At 27.6% G+C, this 10,148-nt stretch overlaps 1 protein-coding gene across 1 annotated transcript in view; it reads right to left on the reverse strand.

Annotated features, from left to right (window-relative positions):
- mAChR-A (muscarinic Acetylcholine Receptor, A-type) overlaps nt 1–8,414 on the reverse strand; it is a 99,348-nt gene extending 90,934 nt beyond the window's left edge. Inside the window, exons 1-2 of the mRNA XM_071886820.1 lie at nt 8,387–8,414; nt 8,101–8,215 (exon numbers count right to left, since the gene is read on the reverse strand). The gene's annotated coding sequence lies outside the window, so the exon portion shown is untranslated. The remainder of the gene's footprint in view (nt 1–8,100; nt 8,216–8,386) is intronic.
- Between the last annotated feature and the right edge of the window lie 1,734 nt (nt 8,415–10,148).

Genomic DNA, 10,148 nt, shown 5'->3' on the forward strand with positions numbered 1-10,148 from the left:
AATAAACATTGGCTATTATTTCTCAAAGAAAAAGAATGTAATCCATACTTTATTTTGAGAAAAACACATTTGAGCTTGTTTTAATGTTGATCAGCCACATATGCAATTCTTTCTATAACCTTAAATAGTAACTGATATTATATTTCGTAATTTGCACTTAATTTGAAAAAGGACATGAGACTACTTGTACTTGCAATATAGGGACTTATACAAGGCTAGTTTAAGCGTAAGTAGATAAAAAGGTCAGTTGCACCAGATCAATAAGGGTAAAGAAAGCATTTCTCACCCAAATTTTTGAAGAATTTGTTATAATTATATGAATAAGAAAAAATCGTCTTCTGGTAAAAATTTGTCATAATTTTGAAAAAAAAAAGAAGAAGATTTGTTTTTATCAGAAAATTAAAAACAAGTTTTTTTTCTCCTTACAAGTGATCTTTTTTAATAAATTATGCTAATATTTCATTGTGAAACTTTACTTTTTTAAATAAAATCAATTTTTATGGCCTGTTTCAGAAATTTATTCTCACTGGAAATATATATGACAATATGTAAAATTCTATACAATGCAAAGCCTAAGAGTGAGAATCTATGCACGTTAAAATTGACATTGCCTATATAACTAAATATTTCTTCAAATAATACTTATTAAGGATAGCTTTATTAGTATTAAAAATAACGTGTTAGTATCAAAACAAGATCCAATATTATGCACACATAACAACATCGCCATGCTTTCAATCTTCTCTCTCTCCAAAAATGTGTATTTAGAAATGATAAATTATAACATATGAAGGTTCATAGAGAAGAAAAAAACATACTACAACAGCCCAAACATAATCAGATTACATCCTGTTAAATATAAATAATTTTTTAGTATCTCATAAATTATTATATTTCCTATTTGATACATAATTCAAATGTGTTTGATGTAGTGTCTGCAATAATGACAAGCATTATTATAATTTATGTTATTGTAACATTAGATAACAATGGTGTTTTTTAAACCACTCCGCGCCACAGTAGTTGATGGATGTTCACTTACTTATAGTATCAAATTACATAAAAAAAGAATCTCTTTTTATAAAGAAAAATACTAAAAAAATTATCTTAAAAATCCATATACATTTCTTTAATAGGTAAAAAAATGTACTTGAATAAAAAATACAGATCAATTATTTGAACTACATAGAAATTTAACATATATATATATATATTTTGAAAACTATTAAATATGATTAAAAAAGTTATTTGATTCAATGTGGTTTTTAATCAATTGTTTGAAAAAAATTCTTTGTAACCTCCATAATGGAAATTCTATATTCTAAAGTATCATTTTCAATAATACTTTGATTTTATGTAACTGCAGATACATTTTCGTTAACATGTAATGAGATATATATCCTAGTATCGAGTTTCACTGTACTAGCATGTTTACACAGTGTTTGTACAGATGAATTCCAATATTATTTAGATATGAGTTGATTTTGATATGTGCTATTAATATGTGTATTGTTGAATTATATATGAATAAACCATCTTTTAAACGTTGAATATATTTTAGGTGGCGTTGGATATTAAAAGGTTTATTAATATTTATTTTTCTTTAAAAATACAAATAGCATTTAAGGATTTCATATTATTCGTAAGCTACAATTTTCATACAATAAATACCCAAATTTCTATAGCCTACTTCCCAAATAATTATTTGTCTGTATGTTGGATCGTTCAAAAAAACTTAAAAACTGCAGTCTACTCAGTCCATTCCCGATTAATTTTGTTAGTCCAAGGGCCGATCCTTGTTGGTTATTTATAGTAACTACTTTATTCGAATTGTCACAGTTTTATTATAACCTCTTTCAAAGAGACGAGATGCCTAAATTTTAAAATAGGAGGTGTGTTACAGCACATGGGCATCAGAAAAGAGAACAGGGACGTGCTTACTTTTTTTTATTTGTTACGAAATCAGGCCTAAAGAAAATTATCATCAATTGATGTTTTTTTATTATAATATTTGATTGAGTGCATTGAGACGTGCGTGGTTATCATTATTATGTGTCAGAAAATTTATAAATAAACCCTTTTTCGAAGATCAAGGAAGAATTCAAATTCATTATATTTCATCTATTTCTAAGGATCATCATCGGGATTGTTTGTAAAAAGACAAGAAAGCCTTTCTTCATGAGTCAACGTATTTCATTCCTGCACGAAATGAGAGTCGTCATTCCTTGCCTTTTCTCAACTAGGCGTAGGAGGGAATAATATCTTTTTCTTGGTGTTTATTTTCTTCAATCCTAACTAGGAGTGAATTTAATAGAAATTTAGCCGGGATCGTAGAGGTGGCCAATCTATCCTTAATACTGTGGAACAGCGAAAAAGATCGGATCGATTAGATAAAAAGACTGAAAGGGAAGAAAAGACAAACCAGGACTGTAGTCCTAGGACCGATCCCACACAATTTGTCAGCAGAATGTGAATTGTATTTTACCATAAGCGTTTTTGACAACTTTTATACGTAGTTTTAGTTTTTTTTCCATTTTTGAACAAATATTGCATACCCCTGATTAGACAACAAAGGTCAATATAAAGACCATGAATTTTCATTATTCTTATATTGAGAAAAAAAATGTTGTGCATAAAAGAATCTAACATCCTCACAGTCTTTTAAAAAATTAACCTTAGCATATGTTCAACCAACGTGCAAACAAATTTAAAACAAGTCGATTTTAGGAGATAGTAAGTCAGCTTTAATGCTCCTTTCAAATTCTTGTCATGTATTAAAATATTATTAACACTTAGATAAATAAGTGACTCAACCCTTTACTTTTTCATATGCGTGTCAAAAATGCCCCCCCTATTGTAATAATTCCATTTTTTCCATATCTTATTAAAGTTATATCAGATGTAAAATATTACGTACTACACAAATTTAAGAAAAATAATCGAATAATTTACAAATATTTCTTCATCATCTCACATCTGCAGAGGCGTTTCTTTCATTAATATGACGAAATAATTTTGTTTTTTTCTTAATAAAAATAAATGAAAGTATTTGAACGCAAAGCAAGCAAGTAATATTGAAAAGTCATATAGATAGCAGTAACTTTTTTATATATAAAAATAACATCAACATCAGCAAAGAGACAGAACCCATCATTGTAAGCTCTTTATATTATTTCTGTCACACTTCTGGTATATAAAATATAAATTTCTTAAAAATGTAATTGATATAATTCAAAAATAGTAACGATATTTTATCAAAAAAGCTTATTTCAAGAATTCCTTGGGCATGAAGCGATATTTATATCTGTAAGGATAGTTGAAAAAAAAAAATCTCTTGGTCATTTAGACACAACGACACATTATATACTGATAAAACTCCTTGGGTAAGAGTCTACAACTTTAAAATGCTGTAAAACAGTTCTTGAAAAACTGAAGAGGGGATATTATCGGCTTCAGAGAGTCAATTGCTATAAAATCGTAATGATGATACTGCAAATTAATCTGAAGACTGATTTATATCTCTACTCTTTAAAGGACTTTGAACAGTTATCAGCTAAGTGAGAGCCAGTTAATATTCAGTATTCTTGAGATATAAAATCTTTATTGGCAGTTCTTTTGAGCCTGTGTCTGACAGTATGTCAAAATTGGAGTCACGAAGGAGAGAAATACTCACAATGAGTATTCTAAAACATACATAATTTATTCAAAATACATACCAAGACTTTTATTACCTTATTGGATAAAAATAAGATGAAATTATTGGACTTTTATTGTCATATACATCCAGGTATATACTTTTTTTTATGAAAATACTTTGACCCTTACACTAGAAAATAATAGTCTTTATTCCTTCTTTCTCATATTTTCAATATCAAGAAATAAAAAAAACAACCTTTAAACATTTTCTAAATAAATGAATACTTAGAATACAATCAAAAATATTAAATTATTTTTTTTTTTTTTTTTTGGAAAGGATTATTTTTCTATTAAATCTTGGAAATAAATACACATATGTTCAGTAATATATTACTCTTGATTTAACAAAATGATTTCTTTGTACTGATATTGGGTAAAAATTAATGACATCTTATAATTCTTAAAAAAAACTATTGCAAACTTGGAAATTGAAAGATTTAGGATATTGAGAAAAAATAAGTATTTGTTCCCATTGCCGATTTTGTAAGTTTGCCCACTGACAAAGAAAAGAACGATCCATAAGTTTAATGGGAGGTTTATTTTAGCGATGAGAGACATTACATGAACAAAAAAATTGTTGTGAAGAAGAAAAATGCTGAGTATAGTCCCAAAAAGACTTTTGTCCCTGTCAAGCAAGGCGGTGGAAGAAAAAAAAAAGCTAAAAAGAAGGAACACTTTACTTTAACGAAAAGGGGATGAACAAACCATCGCACCGGGAAATCTAGGGTACATCCCCCATCCTTAAAGACAAGGACTGGAAAAGGGGTAATATATGCATAGTTTAGCACGGCAATGTCCCAAAGCATATAGCTAACACAGCAAATGAGTGTATCAATAAGAAATAGACATAGGTCAATGAGTGGCTTAGGCAATCCCCGGAACTAATTCCATTGCAGAAGCATTATCAGTGGATAAACTTATAAAATCATATAATTATTTGGTCCACAGTATGTTCATAGCTTATATGTATATTTAAAAAAAAGAATTAATAAAATGACCGCATAATATTTCATCATCAGACGTCCTTGTGAAAAAAAGCTACAGAAAATATAAAAATAACAAATAAATAAATAATTTAATTTTTCTTTTTTATATAATATTATGTGATGTGAATTACTCAGCAAGTTTTATTTAACAGGACTCTTTTATGATATCCAACCACTTAAAAAGCTTTGGTGATATATAGCATGTGATACTTTAAACTTTCTTACACTTAAAACAATTTCAACGAATACACATATATATAATTAAATATATGTGACCCATCAATAGAAAAAAAGGTTAAAATGATTTTTTTCTAAATTTACTGTGGATTACATTTGTAATTTCCATCAATTATTCTCAATTTCTAAGCTTTAGCAAAAAATAATGTGGAGGTGAACTCATCTGACTACAAATTTGAATAAAAAGCCGAATAATGAACTCAAATATATACACGGGTTATACATAGAAATAAAATTAATTGGAATGTTCTCAATTTATTGATTGATGTTCAAGAGTGATTTTATGTTGATGTATCACATATAATAAATTTTGATGAAAAATTACTTGTGATGTGTTTTTATTTTGAACAATTTATAATAATTGAATCATAAATTACGATGAATAATACCTTTTATTGATTTATATGATGAAAAGAAAATTATATATTTTCTGCCTTCTTTTTTTTTAAAGTAAGGGAAGAATCAAAAAAAATATTTCCAAAATGTATAAAGTAAATTTTTCTTGCGAAAAATGAAATTATTTTTTTTTATACTCCTTTAATTTTTTCAATGGAGTTGCCCTAATTAAGCACAAGTAAACATTATAGTATTACATTTACTCCATTGAACCAAGGAATCTTCTTTGAAGTACATATAATGTATATTTCTTTCTCTAGAAATGACTGGGGCATATTGAGTTTAGAAGATAATTCCTCAAGAGCTCAATGTCCACGAGCTACGTCGATTCCATATTCTTTTTAGAAACTAAAGGTAGTCAATATATATATGTGGAAATAATTAGATTGTTCAAAGTATTATCTCTAGAATTATTTATAATAATCTTGTTAAAATATTAATAAATTGTCTTGTAATTTTTTTATTTATAGTGTGTCAACATAAAATCAATACTTAAAAAAAAATTTAAAATACCAACTTATTTTTTTTTATCATATATATGAACATACATACTAAAATTTCAATGAAGAATTTGTGTCCATAATAATCTTTCTATTCAAATTAATGGTATGTGTTAATTCACCCAAGAGTTGTAGCTATATTTGATTTAAGAGATTTATATCGACTCGGATATGGCCTTTCAAATAAAATCAAATAATTACTATTTATTGACTGTGACAATCAATTTAGGCTACTTCAAAATCAATTTGCAGGGCTTCAAAAGGTATAATAAAATTAATTTGTTCATAGAAATTGACGATAATTTGTCAAAGAATATGAATATTTTGAAATTTAAAAAAAAATTGTTATATCTTGCTTGTGTGTTGACTGGCCTCATAATACATAGTTAAATGAATTATTATATACCATTGATAAAGCCTAGATTATATACATCCAGCTTGTGTTTACCAAATATAAATTTTGTTAGAGTAAACAAAGTGACCCTAGCTCTAGTAAAAAGTTTTTTTCGCTTATTTGTTCTATGCATTAGTAAAATCCCGGATTTGCAAATGTTTCTATATATTTGAAGCATCTAATTAATTCACTGTAAATAAAGTCAGCCTTGGAATATTTATCTTTATAAAATGACTAGGGTTGGGATTTGGTATATAAGTATTGGCTTAGTCTGGGAGGGTTATCATTTAAGTAAAACCCAAAGTTATATGATATCCTAGTAAAATTTTGTCTATACAAAAAAGTAATGATTTTGAACGGGTCTTCATAAATGATAGATTTTTTTTGGAATAGAAAAAAAATATGATGTAAAACTTTAAAGACAAAACAGTCTAAAACAAACCGGTACTAGATCCAGGGCCTACACTTAAAATAAAACGTCTTTTATTTTTATAATACATTCCATAGAATTTAAAAAAAATTATATTAAAATTTTTATCTGTATGTACAAAAAAGTAATGATTTTGAACGGATCTTCAAAAATGATGGATTTTTTTTTTTTTGGAAAAGAAAGAAAAAATGTGATGTAAGACTTTAAGAACAAAACAGTCTCAAACAAACTGGTACTGATCGAGTTTCTACACTAAAAATAAACCGTCTTTTTATTTTTATAATGTATTCCATAGAATTTAAAAAAAATTATATTTAATTTATTTTTTTGATAAATATTTAATCATATTCATTGATGGCTTTTTAAAAAAAAAAATAACTTATGGATTACATCAATATATTACAAATAAGGAATTACTTGTTATTATTTAAAAAAACAATATTCAACAAATATTGTTCAATATATAAACAATACAATAGAAAATATTATCGAATTTACAGATTGTATAAATCAAGGCTTTCTAAAATACGTTCGATAATATTGTTTTTACTTTACTCCTTCTAAATGAAGAAATCAAATGGGATTTTTCTTTTCTCTTCAAATACTAAACAAACAACACATCTTCATCAACCACCCTCTAGGTACACAGTAAACAAGTATACAATGTTCCTTAAATCCACAACACATAATTGAGATAGAGTAAGTATTTTATGCAAATATTTGCATATATGTGGCCCGTCAAAACAAATGTACGCGCCAGTAATTTTTCTCCAAAATGAGTCTAGATTACATTTGGTAATCTCCAACTTCTATTACAAAGTTCTTCTTTTTTAACCCTTTGAAAGCGCTGCAAATTGCGTTAAAGTAGCAATAACTGATTGATTATAAAATAGTGATAGAATATATTTGAAATACGGGGATAATATAAGTGTTTGAAATCTAATAAAGGTGTAGATACAACACTTGGGTATTTATAATTATACCAGAAATTTGCATATAAAGTCCCTAGTTGACTAAAATATGCCTATTAAATATTTGGCTGTTTGTGTTTATATCAAGTAAAAACTAAACATGGGATTTCTTCCTTTTTTTGATTTTTGTTTAAGATTGTTTTTATTTTGATGCATCACATATGCCCAATTTGCATAACATGTTATTATATAATAATTAGCCTTTAAAATACAAAAACATTCTTTTTGAATAATCTAAAAATAGCAGTTCAAACAACTTTTAAGCTTATTCATTACTAATTATATGTATATAGAGATTTCAATAGTTCGAAGCTAGTCCTGGTTTGTATAAACCGCAAACAACGAGGCTTACTGTATACATATTTATGCCCATCAAATACACAAATATTACTCAATACAAAAGTTTAAAAAACAGTACACATACAATATAAACAATAATAAAAAGCTTTTCTAATAAATAAATAAAAGGAGTAACAACAAAGATTCTCACCTTATAACTTTTGAATGAATAAATATTTATTTTCGTTTGCAGAAGGAGGTTTCCCTGATCTTTAGCCTATTTGTCACTACATATTTTATGTTTTATTTGTGTATGGAGTTACATACTACATGTTAAAAGTAAGTTCGTCTACCTTAATTTTTTTATTTTTTTGTATAATGGTTCTCGCACTCTCATTTATTTGATTGGTTGATTACAAAAATATGGAAAAATGAAAAATAAAAACGGAAAATAAAGAATAAAAAAATAAAAAATTAGAATTAGACGAATTGATTACTTGAACGGAATAAATTCCACTGGATGTTATTGAAAATAAATACTTTCTTCTTCTTTCAAGAAGAAGAGGAGAAAAAAGAGGAGAAGAAGAAGAAACGGGGAGTAAGGCACACATACATACATTGTGCGTCCCAAAGGGAAGGAATGTAAAAAATTGCTTTTGCTTCGTATTAAATATATTTTTTATACATAAAAAAACATTCCCGTTCTTTACTTATTTTAATGCAAACATTAGCAATATATATATAATATTATTATATACAGAAGAAGGAATGAAATTTGTCTTTATAAAAATAGGTACTTTTTCACATCACAAAGAAAACACCTTTTAATTTTCGTCAAAGTAAAGAAAAGAAATGGAAATCCCCCAAAAAAAAAAAAAAAAAAAAAAAATTGCAATGAAAAGCAAGTCATTTCTGATAATTATCTGAATTAAAAAATACTCTCCAATAGAAAACAATTGTTCCTTTTAAATATTTATATTTTGTACATATATCAAAAATATAGAAGTATACCCTTAAAAAACATAACTTTCACAATTTTTAAAATACATTTTATACTAATTTACCCCCCACCCCCCGGTACGCTGTTTTAAAAGCTATTTAGTTGAGTTTGTACATAAAAAGCAGAGACTCTCAGCTTTCACTTGGATAAAAAAACAAAACAGGGAATAATAAAAAAGATTCTATTTAATGTATAAATCATTACTTGAGCAGATGTATATATAGATTTGATAACTTTTGTGATTGTGTTGGTTTTATGTACTGCCATCTGCTTATGTGTCCATTACGGATTGCCATCTTTGACAAGGGGGGTTCTTGTTATCAAAAGAAAATCAGTATTTTCTGCACAAGAAATTTAATTTATCTTCGAGAAAGGTAATAATGCAAGGTTTTAACAATGTGTTACGCATACAATTATTAGAGACATGTAATTTTGATCTTATCTAGTATTACAGCTATTATTATTTTCAAAATTTTCGAGAGTAAAATTTACAGGAGAGGTTTTGTGAGGATATTTATTTAATAAAATAATCTAAAAATAGTGCTCGACAAATTCATATAAAATATTTGAGGCCTCAGCTTTAATAATTGCCCGAATAGAAAGCCTAAATCCCTTGACTATTTAGTTAAACTCGAGCTTGGTCCACTCCTTCTAGATGAAAGCCTCTACATACTGGAGTAGCACATTCCTTATTCTTCACAATAGGGCAGGGTCTGGAGAAGAAGGTGACCACATGTTGAGGTCCGTAAAGTAGAGAAAGTCGTCTTTCAAGATGGCCTGGGTCTTAGCTCTGCGATAGCACGGAGCTTCGTATTGAGTGAAAGGAAAGTTATCCCGAACCTTTCTCTGTTCAAAGGAAGCACATTCTTATCCAGAAGTTTGATGTAAGCATCTGGATTGAGCCATTCCTTCCTCTCCACAAAAATTGTGGGGCAGACTTCACAACATCCAAGTCCATGGGTTCCAATGGATTTTTCGTATAACAAAATGTCTGACTGAAGCTGATACATTGTGGATCTTAGGATCTTCTTTGCTTTTTCCAACCGCCTCATCTTGCTCTTCAGAGATAAGGTGACTTGTTGTCTTCCTCTGTGATTTTGCAACAATGTCATTTCGGATTGAAATAATAAAATTTGTACCACTAGATAAGATCAACCCTGTATTCGTATGCTTACATATGTAAATGATATAGACCTCTACATAATAATTGCAAATAAATTATTTAAGATAATTAAGATATAGATCATCTAACATTCTTG

The sequence above is a fragment of the Lepeophtheirus salmonis genome, chromosome 2 (genome assembly GCF_016086655.4).
Source record: "Lepeophtheirus salmonis chromosome 2, UVic_Lsal_1.4, whole genome shotgun sequence".
NCBI classification, from domain to species: domain Eukaryota; kingdom Metazoa; phylum Arthropoda; class Copepoda; order Siphonostomatoida; family Caligidae; genus Lepeophtheirus; species Lepeophtheirus salmonis.